Source organism: Lampris incognitus, chromosome 2 (assembly GCF_029633865.1).
Source record: "Lampris incognitus isolate fLamInc1 chromosome 2, fLamInc1.hap2, whole genome shotgun sequence".
In the NCBI taxonomy this organism is placed as follows: Eukaryota; Metazoa; Chordata; class Actinopteri; order Lampriformes; family Lampridae; genus Lampris; species Lampris incognitus.
In genome coordinates, this window is record NC_079212.1 from 128,501,892 (window position 1) to 128,525,374 (window position 23,483).

Sequence of the window (23,483 nt, forward strand, 5' to 3'; positions counted from 1 at the left end):
CATAATAATAACAATAAAAAGAGTGAAATCTCATTCTGCTACACTACGCATACAAATAATGACGGAAAAGGATAACATTTAACATTTCCTTTAAGCAGTTACCAAATTTGTCTTATTTTTTTTGGGGGGGGGGGTCCAGCCAATTACCCCACTCTTCCGAGCCGTCCCGGTTGCTGCTTTATCCCCTCTGCCGATCCGCGGAGGGCTGCAGACTACCACATGCCTCCTCCGATACATGTGGAGTCACCAGCCCCTTCTTTTCACCTGACAGTGGGGGTTTCACGGGGAGGACATAGCACGTGAGAGGATCACACTATTCCCCCCAGTTCCCCCTCCCTCCTGAACAGGCGCCCCGACCGACCAGAGGAGGCGCTAGTGCAGTGACCAGGACACATCACATACCCACATCCGGTGTCCCACCCGCAGACAAGGCCAATTGTGTCTGTAGGGACGCCCAACCAAGCTGGAGGTAACACGGGGATTCAACCCACCGATCCTCGTGTTGGTAGGCAACGGAATAGACCGCTACGCAACCCGGACGCCCCACCAAGTTGGTCTTTGATTGTGTTGCTATCAAGCTATTCTCCTATCGAAGTGGGTGTACATATCAGTCAGTGAATATTAGAATGTATTTAATTATGATATGGACCGGGCAGTGATAGACAGTAAAATGTGCGGTGGGCAAATGTTGTCATATGCATTCCCTGGCTGAGATAAAAGCCCTATCATGACAATGTTGGTTAGTCAACATCCAACCCAGCTCCAATAAATGTGACTACTAAAGAGAGAGAGAGTGCGCCAGTGCATAAATCCTGATACCTCCTTTCAGTAATCAGCCTTTCACAGGAGCATCCTGCCTCAGCACAGCGCAGCTAAGTGATCCAATGTATGTAATCAGCCAAGCATGTGTTGAAATGCCAGTGTTCAGTGATACCTTGACCCTAGAGACAAAAGGTGCAACCCCCACCACCACCACCCCCCCCCACACACACACACACACACATGATTGGGCCTTCATAAACAATGAGTCTTATTTATGTTCTGCCCCGATTACCCACTATCTCTCCCTCTCGTCTTGTTTCCTTTCCTTACTGTCTTTTTTTTTATCTGCCACTCCCTTCTTCTCCTCAAACAAAGGTTTATTTGGTTGCCAAATGGTAAGAATGCATGCAGTAACTGTGTGATGATGCTGTAATTTATGACCATGGGCTTTGGACCAGAAAAAGGAAAATGGATTAGACCCCATCTTATGCTAATTATACTGGGACAGGACTCAAATCTCAATATGATATCCAGAGGAAGGTTATATATATATTTCATATAGTCCACCAACCTATACAATGCCTCAGAGGGTATCACTGTTTACATTAGTGGGCTTTGGCAGTGTGCAGATTTCAAAACCATGATAAAGAAGGTTGTTTTCTTTTCCGCCTCAATTTATGTTTTTATCTCTATCCATGTAGCACATGGCGTTATTTTTCTAACCTAAGTATTACCTTGGGATGAATATATCTAAGAGAAATATATTGTTCTTATCAAACAGCAGGTTTAGGGTGGCTGTACTTTATAAAGGGTCCACCAACACACAGTTACACACCATTGTGAAAAATGTGACATTTTAATCACAGACTCATTTGATTTCTCCCATTTCATAAAGAGGCCTATATTTTCCTACGTCACAACTGAATGGCTTGAACTACACCTTCAGTAGGCATCAGAGGAACAAGTTACATGAGCTCAGCACGTTTAATTCAAGCTAGTGATACAAACCTAAACATTATAGCTGTGGGAAAAATAACAAATACCGGAGCTATTTTGGGTGATGTCGAGCAGAAACAATCCTAGATGTGCAATAGAAGGATATGAAACCACAGCATCCCCACACCTTAACCTACAGCCAGTGTGTCAAGATTGTTTTTTTGTTGTTTTTGTTTTTGTTTTGTTTTTTGGGGGGGGTTCCCCCTTTTTCTCCCCAGTTGTACCTGTCCAATTACCCTACGCTGAGCCGGGGAGGGCTGCAGACTACCACGTGTCCCCTCCGATACATGTGGAGTCACCAGCCGCTTCTTTTCACCTGACAGTGAGGAGTTTCACCAGGGGGACATAGCGTATAGGACGATCACATTATTCCCCCCAGTCCCCCCCACCCCCTGAACAGGCGCCCTGACCGACCACAGGAGATGCTAGTGCAGCGACCAGGACACACTCCCACATGTGGCTTTCCACCCACAGACAGGACAATTGTGTCTGTAGGGGCGCCCGACCAAGCTGGAAGTAACACGGGGATTCGAGCCAGTGATCCCCGTGTTGGTAGGCAACGGAATAGACCGCCACGCTACCCGGACACCCTTCAATATTGTTTTGGATATGAAAATCATGATAATAGCAGTGGATGGGTTGTTTTTATCAACAGCAGGAGGATGGCTGAGCTATAATGGAGTTGCATTGATACTCCACATCCGCATCCACTGCTGGGATAGGCTCCAACATCCCCACAACCCTGAGAGCAGGATAAGTGGTTTGGATAATGGATGGATGGATGTTACGCCACAAAGATATACATGCTAAATTCTCACTTGTGATTGAAGGCTTTGCAGATTCTTGCCCATGGGAATGGGTGTATAATGTGTCATGTTCAGTGTCCAAGCCGAGGTAAAATACACTCATGTACTTTTTAAATATTATACCCACATGTAAGCATTTTTGAATACCCACTTTTTACTGCATGGATTGCATGCAACAGTTAACAAATTGCCACATCTCCCGAATGAGGATGTTAGATTGTCTGAGTTATATTACACAATGTCTGAAAAGAAATGTTTGTAACTTAACACTACAGAAGACAATTTCAGGCAAAAAACTTGCCAATCATCAGATTGAATTTATAAGTCTTATAATTATCTTTTTTTTAAAAGGATAGTCCTTTGCTTTTGCTTTGGAGATTTCAATGTTTTTCAAGTCTGCCTGGAAAGGATTCTTGCGCTCGTCCACCTTTTCACCCACAGATAAGAAGACTTTTTTCTTTTTTTTATAGCTCATTATCACTTTTGTACCCATTGTGCATGATCCCCAAAAGCACAAAACTTCTGGCAGTTCATTTATGAGTAGGCATTGTTGCAGCTTTGTGGCAATCATTATGAACCCATGTGGAACCATTATCTACTTCCTTAGAGAGTAAGCAGATTCCAGTTTCTACTTCATTATTAATCTTATCCTCTATTGCCAGATGGGAATCTGTTACTGAGCAAACCACTGACATTGTGAAGCTATGAACTGCTGACAAAAGCAGGGCTTCAAAGACAGCTGAACAATAAGCAGGTGATAGTGAAGGAATAGGGAAAAAGATCCAACCTGAGCTCAACCTCTTTGCTTCATCAGTGCCATAATAATATATAATTTCCCCTGTAACTGTGAAGACATAAAGAAATTGACATGCACGTGCACTGACTTATTCTCATGCAGCAGTCGAGGCGAGGGCACAAGGGAAATTCTGTCTAAATGTGTTATAATGGCTGTTATCCAATGCATTTCTCCCTGCTGAAATAAATCATTAAACCAAATGGCAAAAATTAACTGCATGCAACATTCTGAATAAGTTAATCAAAAAAATGTAGACGCGTGGCGGTGGAAATTGAAGTGAAAGACAGTTCGTGCTCATCGTGACGTTCGGAAAATTTAACTTAACTCGTTAATGCCTAAGTTAATGCCTGCCAAGCCCAATAGGATGCATCCAGATTCTGACATCTGGTCGGGAATGCCATAGCTATATCAGTTGCATTGTGCCAGGGTTGCGTTTGTGTCTCTGGTCACCATATAACCTAACAATATGTTAGACATGCCCATTTGCCCCAGCACTTGCGCCCTTGCGCCCGTTTCACTTGGTATAGGATGTAATGGCTAAGCAGGAGATATGTTTTCCTATGAGAGGATGTTATTGGCAATATATGTTAGGAGATGCAGTGAAAGTGCACAGTGGATGGATATAGACTTATTTTGTAGTACTTTTATTCACAGTTATATATATATATATACTCACTCTCTCTCTCTCTCTCTCTCTCTCTCTCTCTCTCTCTCTCTCTCTCTCTCTCTCTCTCTCTCTCTCTCTCTCTCTCTCTCTCTATATATATATATATATATATATATATATATATATACAGCTTGTGGTTATAAGACATAAGACCATGTATAGGTTTTGGCTGTGAAATTAAGCAACAAGAGGAAATACAGGTTTCAGTGAAAACCAACCACATTCGGTTGGTTTCCATGATGGTAGCTAATTTCTAAATTTCTTCTGAGCAGATTTACACCAATTTACAGTTATTGATGGTATATAATTATGTTTGGCTAATTTCACAAAGGATATCTCTCATAACAGTTCTGCTCAAACATTAACTGCCTAGGTACTTGACATGATTATAGCTTAGCTTTCAACCACTGAATGCAAGGTGTTTTTTTTTCTTCTTTTTTTAATAACAGCAAATCCCCACTGGATGGAGTGTAATGAGTGAGTGCTGTGCCGTGATCCCTTTTGCCCTGGCTAATATGGTAATACCAGCCCCTACACCGCCCAAACCATTGATGGACTCTCAGCCAGGATTAACTGTCTTTATTACCATTGCAGTGTTTAATTTCGTGGGCATTGGGGTGTGTTTGGGCAATCACCACATACTTGTCAGGACTGGCAATCACTCAAGGGGATGCTGGAAGACAGTGACACACGGCCGCATCGTTACCTTAGTCAGGGGAGTGACAGACAGCCTCTATGCTTGGTATGATGAGGATCAGGCTGGACCAAATGGAGTGTGTGTGTGTGTGTGTGTGTGTGTGTGTGTGTTTTTGTTTGTTCTGTCTCCGTCTCAGTGTGTGGATTAACATGTAATGTGACGGTCATTACTCCACTGATTGGTCCACAGAAGCTCATAAACATCACTTGGCTGTCGGCGGATAAATAAATTGCCACCCAAATAGTTTTTAATCAAGTTCTCATTCCTGCCATGCTCTAATGAATTCATAACGATGGGTTGGGGAGAGCACTAAGCTCAACGCCTACATGACAAGCTGTGCGCTTGCTCAGTGGCAGACCCACTGTTGTTTCACGTCTTTCTGTCTTCCTGCAGAACTCAAGTTAGTGACAAACAGAAGTCAACGCTATGAGTATTAATTTTTCTGGTGACCACAGAGTCGGAGGACGTAAAAAAAACGTTCACACCACGGCCGTCATCTGCACAATGAACTGGTTGAAACAGCTCCACTGCTCAAACAAGCTCACTGCAAAGCTATCATGGTTTTGACATTTAGCTATAAGGATGCATGCTCCTGCATAAATTCCAGCTTGTAGATGTTCCTACAGATTTCAGCTCTGTGGAGATAACAAAAATAAATAAAATCAAAAGGTAAACAAAACTGAAAAAATAAAATATGAAAGATAAATGTGGCAGGACGGGGTGTGGACTAGCTGCCCTGAGTTGGTTGACTTAACCAAGGACAAATAAATAGGTTTTACACCCCACATCAAGGTACACCACAGCCAGGGAAAGAGCTCAAGACAGTGGGGACACACACCCACAGTGCTCTCTCCCTAACAAAAGACTTTTAATGAATGTTTATGTTTTAGTGTGTTTTAAGCTGGTGTTTTTAGTCTTTGAATTAAATAAAGGGGCTGTTGCACCCTCATTCTCCATCTATGCCTGTGCCTCTGTGCAGGGGAGCCCTAGCTGTGGTGCAGATCAGCCACAAAATATATGATAATCTTAGAATTATTCTGTGACAGCCATTTTGAGTAATGCTGCCCATATTGCACAACATCTCGGTGTCCAAGTATTTACAGTTATGATGAGCCACCGTGTAATAAATCTAATGCTAACTCAAGCAATTAAACACAGCACAACCCTTTTCATTAGCGTGCAGAGTGGATATAAAACTCCATTAAATGTGCATAAAAATTATTACTTCTTACAGGTGTATATGACATGCATATGATCCAATACTGCACATAATAAAATGAACATTACAACTGAAAACAAAATAAATCTCCACAGATATGTAGTTGCCGTGCAGTAAATGTAAAGCAGGATTTTATTAGGTATTCGTCTTCCTGTGCAAATCTTTCTAGGCAGTAAAAACAGTAGACGTTGCCCCGTCTGCAGCTACGCCTTAAGTTACTATATGACTGCATGATACATTAACTGCTAATTGTTTCATATTAGCGTTATAGATCATAGTCTGTCAGCATGGGAGATAAGCCATAATCCCCTGGCCATAGCTGAACCCCTATCACCGGTGAAAGGGCCCCAGCCATCCAGGACTGCCGTCCTCCCCCCTCCTCAGTCATGTCCTCAGCATAGAGGAAGGATATACCCCACTTCCTAAAGCTCCACCCTGTGCTGTGTACCGCAGAGGAAAGAGGAGAGAATAAAATGCAAGGCTGAAGGACTCCCTGGGGATTAAAACCTGAAGGGTGGGAACGGCACAGACGAAACACTGTGGATCCATCGGCCAAGCCCCTCCTTCACAAACACAGCTTCACACCTTGAAAAATAATGACGAAGGGGTTACGAAATGGTCCACTCCTAGACATTTAACGCCTCTGTAATGAGCCACGTCACTCATGAAGGGACAATTTGAACCAAAAGAGTTTAAGGAAATTCTTGACTCACCACTGGAAAAAAAATAGATGTTGTCTTCATATTCAATTGCTTTTCAGCAGGTAGGGGACAATAGTGATAGAGGAACAGGGGGAATGGCAGAACAGGAAGCATACTGAGGAGGACAGGAAATAGGAAGCACAAGCAGGAATAAACGCTGTTGAAATAGCCAGAGAAGAAATTTCCGTTGCACAGTCTTAAGGCTCTCTTTTAGTAGTAGCCCTTTGCTGTCCTCGAAAGACAGAAAACAAGCCTCCCCCCACGATGTGGGGCTCCGAGAGGAAAAACACATTATGATTAATAATAACACTACCGTGATACAGATCAGTAGAAGATAGACAAAAACATGTAGTTGTTTGTCTTGCAAGGTTAAACTGGCCAGTTCCTTGTATATCGTGCACAAACAGCTCTTACAGAGCCAAAGCCCTGGAACATCAGCACTTGTTCTTGAATAAATAAAATCAAACCAATTGTTGCACTGAATACGAAAATACATAGGTATGCCAGCTAACTGCTATGTGCAAACAACTTCATACGTGATGCACAAATACAGTGAACAACTTAAGCTGCCACGAAACGGTCAGTCGTCATAATTAAACTTGTGTTTTCATCACTTGAGGGTTACCTGTGATTAGTTTTGACCCATAATGCAGCAGCTAGGTGCAAATACGGGCAAAAAGGTTTTCCTAACCGGTTTGCTAGCTTTGTTACTCCAGCATTTCTATGCCTGATTACGGCAACTCCTTTCTGATGATCAAACCAATGATATTAGCTGGAAAGCTTTCACCAAGTTGCTTTTCTGTTCTTTAGTATTGATGCAAGTCTGTGGATGACTTTGTCAGATATTACTGAAAATCTCCTTGAACTGTTAAAGAGTGGGCTGTTGGATGTGGCTTGCTGTGTGAATGCAGGATAGGTTCCCAGGTCCTCAATAAACCCCTCACCTCTCAAGGAAATCCAACTGGAACTTCATGTTTAAAGGGGTGTTTCACTAAAGCGTAACGTACATCAGCCTTACACATGGTCCTTTCACCCAGGATGACTTCATCTTGTACTGCGCATCACAGCAATATCATATTTTGTTTTAATTCAACCAAATCATAAATTCCATTTCGAAAACATACAAACAAAATGTGCTAAGAATGGGATTTGAATATCTGAGAAATTTTTATACTGCTTCCAGTCACAACAAGACAGCCTGAAGGAAAAAAACAAAAAAAACAAAATCATGAATGTTTTAGGTGAAGATGAATTTCTCGACCACCTATTGTCAGAGGTTTAATTTCCTCCAAGTCATACCAAACTAATAGTTATACACAGGGTTTGAGATATAATCTGAGTTTTGTGGGTGTCTCTATAATAACTAAAGCTAGGGGTGGAGATAAATACATAAATAATAGCCTAAAGGGTGCACTTTCTGAGAAAGAGAGAGAGAGATAGAGGTGAAGGAAGCGCAGAATGAGAGAAGATGATAGAGGAGTTCACCAACAGAATAGGGATTATGTTGATTTGGAGATATAAACATTTCCGTCCATTTCTGTTTACGCTATTGAATTTTCTGAACACATCAGATTCATTGGGCCTCATTCATCAAGCATTCATATATACACATTTGTTCTTACAAAGATTGCTTGACAGTCACAAGCACAGCCTGATGGGTTACTTGTAATTCCTTCCCCCTAGCATCTACTTCTGTTGTCTACCTCTTGCACCGAGCAATCGCCCAGGCCTGCAAAGACATCGGTGTTAGCCAACTGGCGTCTAAATTCAGGGGTCACCCAGGTTCTACACAAGTGCAGCCATACTGTCATGCACAAGAGAATATGGTGCGCTTTAGCCTGGGAATCAGACGAATCGGAGAGTCGATGTTTTACATTTGTTCTGGCATAATTAGCATTTGCGAATTCGTCTGGTTCCCAGGTTAGGTGCGCTTGGTTCTTTCGGAAAACAAGTTTCTTTCAGCCTATTTATCTCGTTGACATAGATAATACTCATTACACTGAAAAATGCATTATTTGTGATTAAAAAATGGTTGCTGGTAATGTATTATCGACCCCCACAGATGTGTGATTTTACTGCCTTCATGGGAGCTCAGCTCCCACTGGCTCCCACATAACTGGAACCCAGGTTATACAAGATGAAAATATATCAGTGAGTGTATGGAAGGACATTTGACACAGACAGGAGTCAAACATTTCAGAATTTCAAAATTCAGACTATTCCTTGGACAATTTTGGTGTGACTTGAGCACTGAGGGCAAAGTAGAAAACCAGTTTGATGTCAAGGTTTTCACAGGTTCAACATGGTCTTTTTCAAATTCATAACTTGAGCAGTATGTTAAAGTTTGAATATTAATTAGAAAGCTCCTTCATCTTGGAAAAGATCATGAGGACCAAGCAGCAAAGAACTATGCGAGACAAGGTCACTGCAAGCGCTCCACCCCTTCAGGCAGGAAGTGGAGAGCACAAATCGCCCATCAAGCCCTGCCCATCAGGAACAGGAAGTACAAAGTGCAAACCAGCAATGATGCCGCACCCCTCACACTAGGAAGATGGATTGTATAATTGAGCACCTTGTTCCTAAAACCTGATGTAAGACCTCAGCTAAGCAGCTTGAGTGATCTTAACATGGTTACAGTGACGATAGTGCCTACATGTTTTGTATTTTAAAAGTTGATTTCCATGCTTTATTAAAATTTGGGCGAAGAAAATCTACTTCATTTAAGCAGTTGATGGATCCTTGTTGGGGAAAGGCCAAACAAAGCCCTTTTTTCTGTTAAGAATGCAACTTTTTGACATGAGATAAATGCATTTTAGATTGAAAATCCGACCCCTGTGGGGTTTGCTGTTATCTTGCTTCTTCCATTCTGTCAAACTGATGACATCAAGACAAACCAAAACTCACAGACCTAAACCATCAAACGCACCAAGGCTGCATTTTCAGAGCTTCCCAGCAACAAAGACATTACAACACCCTAGGCAATTTGAGCTAAAAGTAAACACATCCATCACATTTTAGGTAATTTAATAAGTACCTGATGTGCAACAAGGGATAGTTCCTACTTCATAAAAAAGTCAGTTGCCGGGTGTGTTTTCCAGGCTATCTATTCAAACGGACTTATCAGGCTTTGGGATTTAGGTTTTCACAATATAACGCAATAACATATGAAGGTATGCTGGCATCACACAGCAACACAATACTGCTGTTGAGAGTGTATAGAGAGTGGTCTAATGAAATTGTGAGCATTGGTTATAAATCACTAGTCTTAATCAAAGCACTACAACAGAAAGAGTAATCAATCACTCTCTTCAACACAACATAGCATCGTCCTATGCTAACCCACTGGACTCCAGCTGACAGCTTTGCTGTGTGCACAAAATGCTACATCACGATGACACATCATCATCATCATCATTAAAACTACTGAAGTAGTTTCATCATATCAAAACTACTTTAGAAGTCCTAACAGAAAGAAAAGCAGTAGGATAAATGGAGTGACATATATTGGACAATAAACCTTCCAAAAATCTAAATCTCCCATTTAACACTAAAATAGAGACAGAATGGTGAAAAGCAAATGAGTGAATATTGTGTTTTCTTTGAAATATTGTAAATATGTTATATTTTGAGTGAATCAGATGACCATATAGATGTGACAATAGATTCTTTGCAGCTCCTCTGTCCTGCCACTAGTCACATGACTGATAGCCTGTGAGTACTTGGCTAGTCCAACTCTGGTCACTTCAGCCTGTCTGTGGCTATATTAACTATAGTTGGCTGTGATGGATGACAGAGAATTGGGTCACCTCAAAGGCACAGTGGTGACATTCAGAATGTCCCTACCCAAGGCGGGGGGAATGATAGATTGCATTTAAATAGGATCTATAAAAACGTGTCAGTAGTTGGACAATTGTGACCTACACTTTGGGGCAAGCACCCATTCAATAATACTTGATTCTTTCAAAGCACTTGGTACATTTATGAAAAATAATGTGCATGGGTCAGAGAAAACTTCTTGCTAGGGACACTATCTTCCAACTTTAAGGCTCAGATTGAATTTTTAATGTTAATATATATGAGTTTGCAGAGCTGCCGCTATATGTATCCGGATCTGATTATTCAGGAAAATTATCTTTATCTGAAGTCAGATAAAATGAAAGATAAGATAAAGTATATATGCCCTAAACCATGGCTTTATTTTAACAAATATATCTAGCCTAACTGTATTTACAGTGAATGCAAAATACATCTATAAACCTTTTTTTAAGTTTTGATATTAATAATAATAGTCGTCATTTTGGGGTTGTTTGGAAATGTTTTAAAGCTCTGTTTCAATGAAAAACAGCTACTTTTGGATGACCTGACTGAGCTCCATCACTAAAAACTAGAACTGAGAGAGAGAGAGAGAGAGAGAGAGAGAGAGAGAGAGAGAGAGAGAGAGAGAGAGAGAGAGAGAGAGGCCGAGTCTTATTTGGGCAAAGGATGCCTTATTGTGATCTAATTTGCTTAGCTTATGCAGACTTGTGTTGTACTGAGCAAACATGCAACAACACAAATAAATGCTTTAGCTGGCATGCAGTTATTACCTGTTAAGGCCCTAGTAATGTTAGCCATCATTAGGGCCTGACTCTGTGATCGGTAAAGAACTGAATATGGACCGCTGCAGACAATCAATATCACTTAAAAATCCCTCGCTAATATCCTTTTTTTTTTACATCAATTTGCAAAATGCAGATAGAGAAGAAGAAAATGAAATAGCTCATTACTACAGAGTGCTTCTCAGGCACAGGCCAGGTCAACCCGGTTACACCATTTGCTTTATGCTTGCTACTTTTGTCGCACCAATTAATACAAACAAACAAACAAACGAAATGAATAAAAGAATGAATAAGTCAATATAAAATGTGAAGAGCCCATTGGAAAATATTTATCAGCATGTCCATTTAAAAAAAAATTTTTTTTTGAGATACTTTATTGGTCCTCGTGGGGAAATTAAGCTCTGCATTTAACCCATCCTAGCTGTGTAGCTAGGAGCAGTGGGCAGCACCCGTGCAGCACCCAGGGTCCAACTTCAGTTTGTCTTGCCATGCCTCAGTCAGGGGCACAGACAGGAGTATAAACCCTAACATGCATGTTTCTTTTGGTGGTGGGGGAAACCGGAGCACCTGGAGAAAACCCACCGCAGACACGGGGAGGCAAACTCCACACAGAGGATGACCTGGGATGACCCCCAAGGTTGGACAACTCCGGGGTTCGAACCCAGGACCTTCTTGCTGTGAGGCAACAGCGCTAACCACAGTGGTATTGTGCTGCCCAAACAACTAATTTTGTTTTGTCATAGACGTTGTCACACAAAGTGGTTGTATAGCCTGTTTAGAAAGTGAGCATTGCCATGTTAGAGAGCATCTTTTCACCGATGAAACAACACATTCTCCCATCAAAACTTTAATTATAAATGTGGTGTTATACGTTCAGCGTAGAGTGATGAAACATAAATTGACCTGTACGGATGAAATGCAACATAACCTTCACCATCTTTATAAACTGCAGTTTTGCAGTTATAGAGCCACAAATGAATTGCTGTTTAAAGAAATCCGTACAGTACACCTACTAATGATACTAAGGATAAAGATTGTTGCTGGCCTGAAAAATGCATTTGGCTCCAGTTCCATCCCTAACATCAAGCATTTAACCAACTGAGGAGTCAGTCCACCTCAGCAGTACACTGGATCCCAATCAGACCATTTGCACTGTAGTTGATCAAACCATATGAATTGGTTCAGCATAAGACCAACACTATCAAAAAAATAGTACTGTGTTCATCTCAAAGTAATGAGCCTCACTGACCATTCAATAAAGTGGGTTTTTTTCTGATTATGTGCTTTTGGTGGAATTCTTATCACGTTGCTCCATTGTTTAACACGTACAACGTACATAATTGAGATCAGATGAGAGAGAGCAAAATAGACAAGACAAATAAAAAGCCGGAGATGGGCTGAGATGGGCAGCCAGTCAGCTATGAAGGACATTGCTGGGCTAGTTATTTTTAGTCATCACTTTTCAGAGGCTGTCACTTGGAACATTTCATTAAGATCAGGAAAAAAGTGGATGCTCTGATCAAAATTTCACTTGAACAGGCAAAGAAAGAATGCTTCATATTGCAAGAGCACACACACACACACACACACACACACACACACACACACACACACACACACACACACACACACACACACACACACACACACACACACACACACACACACACACACACACACAGTCTCCAAAGTCATCAAACAATTTGAGAGTACCAGGCTATAGCATACGTTTGGTTGGTTCTGGTGACCTCTGCAGAAAGTAACTATTTCAAGTTTCTACGGGTGGGGGTGTGTATGCTGATGGATTAATGACATTAATGTGGCCAAAGGCATATATCTTATATGCACTGAAGCACTTCCAAGGTTTATTAATCACTCTGCGACGGGAGATTAAACACCGAGATTCATTAGCACACTGTGGGAAAAGTATATCAAACACAAGAGGGAAGACGGTCTCTCTAGTTAAGCCATTAAATTTAGTAGTCTTTCTATTTCCTACCTTATTTATATTACTTGTGCTGCAAGTGCTCCATGTAGCATTTGGCAGTGAGAGACACATGAAGCAATATATTTTATACATCATTTAAATTTCAACGACAGAGTTTTGCTGGGTATTTTTTTTAGACGATGTTTATCCCAAGATACAAGACACTTTAAAACATATTACGAATCGATGATGCAAATACATTAGGGGTGTATGAATTATTTATTCTGCTACAGATTGCATTCAGGCCAATCAGGACAAGCAAGATTAATTACCACTTTCAAGGACTCCTTCTTGAAACAGATTTACTTTACTCAGATGGGCAATTTTCTCTCTCTCCTTGGCTGTTAACTGTTTTATTTTTTTTACAGATAATTGCTAACCTTATTAGGCTGAACCCTACAGAGCAGAGTAATTACAGAGTAATTACTTCAGAGTCACTCGTGACACTTTCGGCTATTAAACTACCTTCCCGGCACCTCTAAAATGGTTTTGAAAACGCATTGTATAAACTCATCATATGGCCTACTCCTTCAATACTGCTGTGTGCCACAGATATGAGTTTAACATATAAGGAGTTTTGAAGGACAGCGCTACCAGCTTACCGAACTTGCGCCTTGCAGTGAACAAGCGCTTCCCCACACATAAAAAATAAACACCGCCGCCCTCTGGTGACTGACTTTAATTACAGCTGCTCGCTTCCGGTTTTCTGTTCTTTTTTCCGATTGGTCACACCTCGTCTGCGCAGTGCAGGATTGGACATTGTAGACATGGCCGACTCCGATGAACCGTAAGTGGCTGTCATAGAAACGGAACTGTCACTGTGCGCTGCGGAGATACTTTCAGATCTGATGAACGAACCTACGAAAGCGGAGCATGATTGAACCTTTTTTTTATTCTCTCTTCTTATGGCGAAGTAAAGAAGGAGGTTAGTGGAGCCAAGTGAGAAGTTTGATGAATTGCTAGGACTGGTGGAGGGTTTGAGGCTACCAGGAAGGCTAACGTTAACTAGCTCAGTTTTGCTAACCCTACCGGTAGTTAAGTGCCCTGCAGCTAGGGAGGATGAAGAAACACAGTAAATCACGTCTAGCATATCTGTTTAGCTAACACGTCCACAGTGAACATGTTGTGTTGATAGCTCATATTACCTCTTGTCATAGAAGCACAAGAGACTGCAAGCCCTCACTCACTGTTGGTAGGTTTGCTAACCGCCAAGCCTGGTCAATTTGTCAAGACAGAGCTGACATTGAAAAGGTGTCACATGAAAAGAAATGTCTACATGATAATTAGATGGCACCATTAACGACTATATGAGTCAATAAATCACAAAAAAAGAAGAAAAAAATTGCTCGCAGAAAACTCGCTAGCCTATAGTTAGCGTTGGATCAACTCAGAATTAATAAACAATGCGAAGACACCTTAAACGTTGACACCTGCACGTTTCTACATGATCTGATTTATGAATTGGTTTATGCTCATAAGATTGAGTTTGGGTTGATTTGATTGGATTTGATTTGCGTGGTTTTACAGTCCTTTAGATTTGTGTTTCGTTTAAGTTACAGTGTTACGTCGACATATGACTGAGAGATGATGATAAAGATATTGAATAGACATGTTATCTTCAGAATGGTTGAGGATGGAAGCTGCAGTGAAAAGGGAGAATGGGAAGGACGGTAGAACCACATACAAAAGTTTCTGTGGAGATCAGGGCCATTCGCACACTGGTTTTGAAGACAGCACAGAGGTAACACTAAAGGTAATTAATTGTGATATGTGAATTTGCACTAGCCACTTATAATCTCATATGTTTTAATCATGTTATGAGGATCTGTGAATTTATTTCCCCCCTTTCTTAACAGTCATTGCAGTTTATGCTAGAAGCTTGCAGAATTATTGTCATTGGTTCTGGGGGGTCTTGGATGTGAACTTCTAAAAGATCTGGTATGAATAAAAAAAATCATTGATTTCTGAACATTTGGAAAGATTAATTTCTAGCGGTATTTAATGGCATACTGTGGAGTTAGAAAACAACGAGACAGGAGACGTGAGAGTAGACGTAGTCGAGGTAGTTTACTAGCTCCAACTTTGCATGTCATACGTTCGACAACGACTCTGAACTGCCGTGAACCGGAAGCGGAAGTGCATTATCTGACCCCTCGCCTCTTCCCTTAAAGGTACACCGTCCTCTTAGGTGAATGTCTCTCGATATATAGATGTGGGTCACCACAATACCTTTTTCTCTCTCCATATTTTCGTTGACTAGGGCTTTGTCAGGCTTTCACATTATCCATGTTGTTGACATGGATACCTCTGATGTCTCTAATCACAACAGACAGTTTCTCTTCCAGTCAGTGTATTTTTTTAAGTAATGCGTTTTTTTTAGGGATATTGTTAGTTTTGAATTGTACCGTGGGCTACTCTTAAGCACAAATATTTCCTTTCCTGTAATATGTACTTCTAGGCCTAAAGATGTAGGTTGCCCCAAGGCAGATGTTGCAGCTGATTTTATTAATAGTCATGTACCTGGATGCTGTGTGGTCCCGTATCCTTTTGAAAGTATTACACAATATGGTGGGGGAATTGAAAATTGTTGGTATTCACATTTTATTGTAAGCTTTTAATTATTACATTAATAGGACCTTAGGTATTAAGATGAAAGGCCCAGTAAGTGTAAATGTGCACTGGAAAGAGACAATTTTTCCTAATCCCATCATAGTTAACATGGTAACTGTTTTATGGCTCAAGTTGAAAAACAATGATTGTTTGCATATTTGTTTGTAAATATGGCATTGTAAAAGCCATATTTACAAACAAAACGGAGAATATTGTTATCATGATAATCATAAGGAATTTAATTCAACATTAAAATATATCACGATAACTGGTTACATATGCAAAAATACCATATTTAAGAATTCAACTGAGGTTCATCACATTGAACGGTTTGGTCATGTTAAGTATGATTTCAAACCAAAAGTAGCTTTCTAATAATCCTCCCTCAAATATTTCAGAGCTCCTTTTGTGTGAAATTTATTATTCTCATTATCATTAATGTAGATAACAAAATTGTGTCATGATATGACAATATCTAAATTACATCCCAATACAATACCAATGATAGACAATAAACAATAATATTGAATTGTTGCCCAGCACTAGTTGAATCTGTCATGTTTTCATTTCTACCCTCTATGTTTTCACACAATTCCCATTAGACGGTACTGTAATTGTTTGAGACAGTTAAACAATGATAACAAGATACTACACAGCTAACTGACCCCTCCGTAATGGTTAATGCCAGAAATAAGTGCTGTACTTATAAAGCCACGTGTCATACACTGACATGAAACTTGGTATACATGCACCAGGGCATACTCTGCAAACTCAGGATGACTCATTATCCACAGTCATTCTTGCCCAAGAGCCCTGAATTTTCAGACTTGTAAAATCTAGAGACCTGTGTGTGTGTGTGTGTGTGTGTGTGTGTGTGTGAGAGAGAGAGAGAGAGAGAGAGAGAGAGAGAGAGAGAGAGAGAGAGAGAGAGAGAGAGAGCGAGAGAGTGTGAGCATGCGTGCATGCATGTGTGTGTGTGTCTTCTCCTGGCTCGTCACCTTGCCGTGATGGAGAAGCTTGCATGTACTAATGATCCCAAGAGCTATGCCATCCGGAGCTTGGCTTCTGGTAGGGTCACCCAAGGCGGATAGGTCAAGGGGGAGGATCCAACAAAGACTTCAACGGCAGAACTGGCGGAAGATGTCTCCAGGTCACAACGGCAGTGAAGGCGGATGAAGGCTGCAACAGAGGGTGGTCCCAAATTGTCTTGGTTCTACATGCCATTGGGACTCTGGCCAGCCCCTGTCAAGGACCGTGTGGTAGCTGCAGGCACATCAGCCACTCCACGTTAAAAAGCTGTTGGGGTTGTGCGCAGGCATCCTCCCATTATGCAACTCCAGGATCAGCCTCTATGCCCACCTGAGGACCCAGAGGGACCCAGACGGAAGACAGTCATACTCGACCTTGAGTGACTGCCGATGGTGATGGTTTGTGTGTGTGTGTGTGTGTGTGTGTGTGTGTGTGTGTGTGTGTGTGTGTGTGTGTGTGTGTGTGTGTGTGTGTGTGTGTGTGTGTGTGTGTGTGTGTGTGTGTGATCAGACAGTGTGTGCCTGGATGGGAATGACCCAGAGCACATCCAGTGGGTGTACCAAAAGTCTCTGGAGAGGGCAGCAGAGTTCAGCATCACAGGAATAACCTATAGACTCACCTAGGGTAAGCACCTGGGTGGTATATAAAACTGTATCACCAAAAGAACACTGCTCTAATTCTTATGGTTCAACTGAGATACAACCCTGAAAAAAACAAAATGGAGGGAGCTGTTACAATAGGAAAAAAAATGCTAGCCTGATATCAAACATTTTAAATCAAAGTCCTATCTGTTTATAAGAATAACTTGTAAAGAAGTTGGAACCTGTAAAAAATTAATTTGATTAATGTTTTTGGTAATAAGGGGAGTAAACAGCTTTTTGTTGTACTTTGTTGTTGTACCTCTTGTACCTACCTGTATTTTATTGTACGTTTTACCTCTTTTAAAAGAACCTGTTGCTCTAACACTCAGTATACTGGTTTAATGCCCTGCCTTATACGTGTGAATCATTTGCTAGACAGCATTGTGAGTCTAACTTTTGTAAACAGAAATGTTCACCAGGTTTAAACGGCTTGTTTTTTCTTCCTCCTTATATTTACTCTAGCTGCTGGCACAATGGAGGTTTTCAAACTAGCATCAAGGTAAGCTTTGTTTTTTTTCTTTAAAACTGAGTGCAGATCACTTCCTGTTACTTGCAAATCTCTTGCTCTTGCTGAGTGTCGTTTGCTGTTATTCATGATGACACTCTTTGCATCGGCAATGCCTATGTTCCTCTGAAAAATTACATGGTCTTCAATGACGTAGATGGCCTATACGCATATACTTACAATGTTACAATGCTACAATTTCATTTAGCAGCCGCTTTTATCCAAAACGACGTACTTTTGAAGCAAAACGTAGGGTTAGTCCCTGAATCACTCCTGTCTCAAATTTACATTTTCTGCACCAATAGAGTCACCTGGTGGTAATAGATATGTTTTTTCCATTTCTGACATAGAACAGTTGTTCAGCTTGCAGGCAAGTACCTCAGGATTTACACTTCCCTCCATCTTCCATGCTGCAGGAAGTATTGAACTACCTCACTGAAAGTGCCTCCCTGTATGTTCCCCAGTCTCTGTGGAATTTATTACCGGCTAATATGCTGAGGATCGCCAGGGGAACATCTGTAATAATCTGTTATAGTGTAATGTTATGTCAGTTGGTCTGTAACTACTGGATAATATTTTGATATAAAGAGTTTTTTTTGTTTTTGTTTTTTTTGTGCTACATCCAGACCCTAACATTATATTATGGTTGGCTGAATTATCCAAAAATCACAGCGGTAGAGGGCCTGTAGCAATCAATGAATATACTGCACATTTTTAGGCAAATTAAATCACTTGCAATAACAGCGACAGTGGAAGGCAAGAAAAAAAACATTGTATTTACAGGTAAATACTCCATTTCACAGTCCCATTCAAATATAATTCAGTGGTATGCTGTAATGACATTTAACAGTCATACAGGGTTCACATACTTTCATTGTAATTCCCTGTATTTAGGGCTCAGTCAGAAACCTGTCTCCTACCCCCAGCTCATCCAAAACTCAGCTGCCAGACTTTTAACAAATTTCAAGAGACATGAACACACCACTCCCATTCTTGCAATGCTTCACTGGCTACCTGTTAGGTATAGATAGGACTGATTTTTAAACTTGTACTAATTACTTTTAAAGCCCTACATACATGGCCTCACCTCTACATATATCACTGATTTACTCATACCCCATGGGCCTGGTCGCTGCCTGTGCTCCTCAGGCAGGTCCTTTTTAACTGTTCCCTCAGCCAGCCTCATTACTAAAGGCGACCGGGCGTTTTCTGTAAGAGCCCCACAGCTCTGGAAGTGCCTGCCTGAGGAAATTAAGCTAGCAAACTCACTGCCTTCTTTTAAATCACTTCTTAAATCTTACTTTTACAGGAAGGATTTTTTTATAGTAAATCCATTGTTGTAGAATTTTTATTTATTTGTTTATTTTATTATTAATTTTATATTGTTTAATCTTATACTTTTATAATTTTACATTTTTAATTCTTTATATTTTCATATTTTTCTTGCATCACCACCTTTTAATTGTTTTCCTCATAATCCTTGTTTTATCGGCTCCAATTCTCTTCGTTTTAATTATGCTGTTGTGACTTTATCCTGATCGTGTTTTACCTTGTTCTGTGGAGCGGATCTGGCATTATGTCCTATAGTTTTATTGTATTTTGTTGTTTTATCTTGACTATTTTTTTTTTGACAAATTTGTAATTTGTGATATTGGGCTATACAAATAACATTGACTTGACTTGACTATGTGCATTATTTTATTCTGTTGTGTAAGGTACTTTGTAATGCAGTTCAGAATTGTGCGATACAAATAAAGTTTATTATTATGCATTCTTTTGACACGGTGTGGCTTAAATTGAAGAAAGGATGTGGCCAAATCTGTCTAAAACACTGTTGGGCAAGGTGCCTAATTCATTGCATACTGTTCCAAAAATGGTCCCTCCTTCAGTCTGGATTAGTGAAATCAATACACACTGAATATACTGACTTCAGTATATATTTTTTTCCTGAGCTGGGTTTGACAGATGGGCAGGAGCTGGCCGTAGCTGGTGTCACCACGCCCCAGATTATGATTTTCAGACTCAAGCTTTACCTTATAGGATAAACTCATACACTCCCACAGCAAAACAGTCTGATGTCATTGTTGTTTCCTGGCAACCCATGACTTGGGTTATAGGATTAGTGTGGTTTACAGTGCATTCACATACCAATATATCCGTCTTGTTTCATTGCTTTAATGTATTCATTCACAGATTACATTTTGAATTTGAAAACCAAGCTGTTGTACTCACTGTCATGTTTTGCCACTTAATGCAATACCTACGAAGTTGTACAACTGATATAGTGTTATATTTGTTTTGACACTTGTTTTAGTTGCTTTAAGCACTGAGATGGTGCTTAACCAGACTGATAATGATTTCAGCTGGAGTAAGATGTTTTTCAGAGGGGTATGTTGTGTCTTGCTAAACTGAATAAATTACATAACGAGTAACAGTTTAACATCCGCCCAAATTATGTGGAGTTATATGTTTGTCCACATGCATTGGGAGGGGGGGGTGACGGGGGTGACGATTATGATGATGATGATGATTTATTTTGAACATGTAAATAAGCAGGATATAACACATAAATCATTGCCAATAATCTGAAGTGATCAACAAATCCACACATCAAACGCAGCGAACAAATCCCCGTATGCATCAGATTATTTGTTACATTTTGGAAAAGAAGTAGGAGGAATATACACTTATTTTTGCTACCTCTTCTCACCTAACCTTTAAGTTAATTCAGCTACCATACATTTCAAACTCAGTTCCCACCTTACTGTGTAGTTCAAATTCAACGCAAGTTGCGCTGCACAATACAAACTCAACTACTGTGAACAAAAAGAGAGAGAGAGGAAAAAAAAACACATGCGAGAAAGAAAAAAAAACATCCTAATGTCACGTACCAAGAATAAACAGATCTCAATGCTATATACAACCCAAATATCCACTCGGTGTCATAGAAGGAAAAATGAAAAAAATAAAAAGAATTTTTTAAAGATAAAAATTAGTTAACACAACTCTTCATCATCCCTATATCTCTTGATAATCAGTCCTTTTTACTTATTTGAACTGTGTAATGTTTGTACTTTGTTTGAGTTCCATGCTCAGACTGTCCCACAATTTTACCCCACAGATTGAAATGCCCATGCTCCTCAAAGTTGTACGAACACATAATTTCTTGAAGTTTAAGTTCCCTCTCAAATTATATCCCCTCCTCTCTATCCGAGAATATTTTTTGTATATTACTCAGCAGTAGATTGTTTCTTGCTTTGAATATTAGTAGAATTTAACACAGCACAAATAAATTCCTGAACTTCAAGGCACTTGACTTTTAAAATAGCTTGTTGGTGTGTTTACGATATCCTACATTATTAACTATCCTTATGGCTCTTTTTTGTAGTCTAAATAATGGTTTTAGGTTGGTTTTGTAGGTGTTACCCCATACCTCCACACAGTAAATCAGATATGGTAAAATAAAAACAATACAGCATGCAATGATTTAGGATCAGAATGTGACTTGCTTTTCTCATGACTGCAATGCTCCTTGCCAGCTTTGCTCGCACATATGTTATGTGAGGTTTCCAGCAGATTTTGTGGTCTAGTATCACACAGAGGAATTCATTTTCATATACTCTTTCTAGCTGGACATTGTCAATCACTACTTTTACTTTGGTGTTTATTTTATAATTTCCAAACAACATAAACTGTGTTTTGTCCAGATTAAAGGATTTTTTTTTTGTCAAACCACTGTTTTAATTTTTCCATTTCTCTTGTGGTCACCTCCAAAAGCTGTTGTAAATTCTCACCAGAACAAAATATATTCATGCCATCTGCAAATAAAACAAATTTCAATGTTTTTGATATCTTGCATATGTCATTTAAGTACAGAATGAACAGTTTTGGACCTAAAACTGACCTTTGGGGTACACCACAAGTAATATCCATGCATGATGATTTATGTTCACCTATCATTACAAATGGCTGCCTGTTACTTAACTTCTTAGCCAATTCTGTATCACCCCTCTGATACCATACCTTTCCAATTTGTCTATTAATCTGTTGTGATCAATAGTGTCAAAAGCTTATTTTTTTTAGATCTATAAATATTCCCACAGCAAACTTTTTTGGTGTATGCAGTTAGTTATTTCTTTGGTTAATTCAATGAGCACCAGAGATGTGGATCTGTTTGGTCGAAACCCGTACTGGCTATCGGTCAGCAGATTGTGCTTTTATGAATATGTCTAGTGTAGCAGCAAAAAGTTTTTCCAATATTTTGGAGAATTGTGACAATAATGAAATCGGTCTGTAGTTAGTAAATTGATGTCTATCTCCAGTTTTACACTAGGGTATAACTTTTGCTATTTTAATTTTGCTTGGAACTTTACCAGATTGAAAGGACATGTCATAGATATGGATTAGTGGTTTACCAATACATTGGATTACTTTCTTAACTATTGTCATATTAATATCATTCCAGTCAGTAGATTTTTTGTTCTCGCATTTGTTTACAGTGTCCACGATTTCCTTCTCTTCTATCACTCTAAGAAAAATTGAACTTGGATTTCTCTTCCCATAATTACAATCACTATCATTCCCCACCATGATTGTTTGTATGTCATTGATTTTTTTCTGCCAGTTTTGGGCCAACATTTAAAAAGAATCTCTTGAAGCTATTGACCACATCTTCCATGTTATTTATAATCTTAACATTATCTGTAAAACATTGAGGGCAGCTTGGGCGGCTAGATCCATTTCTAATGATACTATTCAACACACACCATATACCTGTGGTGTTGTTTTTATTGGTCTCTAATTCTTTGTTGTTGTATTCCTTCTTACATATCCTCATAATGTTAGTTAGCTTCTTTATATATATATATATATATATATATATATATATAGTATTTCTGCTTCAATGTTTCTGTGGAAATGGCTGTGCTTTATGAATTCTTTATAGAGCTTTTTTTTTTAATGACAAGTGTTACGTGGTCCCTTTGTTATCCATGGACTATCTTTATATTTCTGTTTACTGTTGAATTGTTCTATTGGGCAATTTTTATCATATAAGGACTGAAATATGTTTAGGGAATTAATTGTAAGCTTGGTCAATCTTAATCTTTGTATGCTATACTCCAGTTATGTGTTAGTAATTCATTTTTGAAAGCATTTATTGATTCCTCTGTTCTTACTCATATATATAATGTTGTTTGGAACTTCTAAAATTAGTCATAGACTGTAAAAACTGGTAGATTGTCACTGATGTCATTTACTAAAAGCCGGCTCTCAGTGTTGCCTTCTATGATGTCTGTGAATATATTGTCTATTAAGGTGTCACAGTGTGCCGTGATTCTGCCAGGTCTAGTGATTTTAGGATATAAACCCAAACTATACATTGTATTAATTGTGACATTAATTGATTATGTTAACTGACTTCGAATTTGAACTAATCAAAAGAGCAACAATATAGGGCCTTTACCGAAA

At 39.7% G+C, this 23,483-nt stretch overlaps 1 long non-coding RNA gene across 1 annotated transcript; it reads left to right on the top strand.

Annotated features, from left to right (window-relative positions):
* Positions 1-14,801: 14,801 nt before the first annotated feature.
* Positions 14,802-19,770, top strand: LOC130106855 (uncharacterized). The gene is made up of 4 exons (XR_008809775.1): positions 14,802-14,982; positions 17,379-17,492; positions 17,972-18,008; positions 18,365-19,770. It is a non-coding gene; the product is annotated as an uncharacterized LOC130106855 (long non-coding RNA).
* Positions 19,771-23,483: the final 3,713 nt, after the last annotated feature.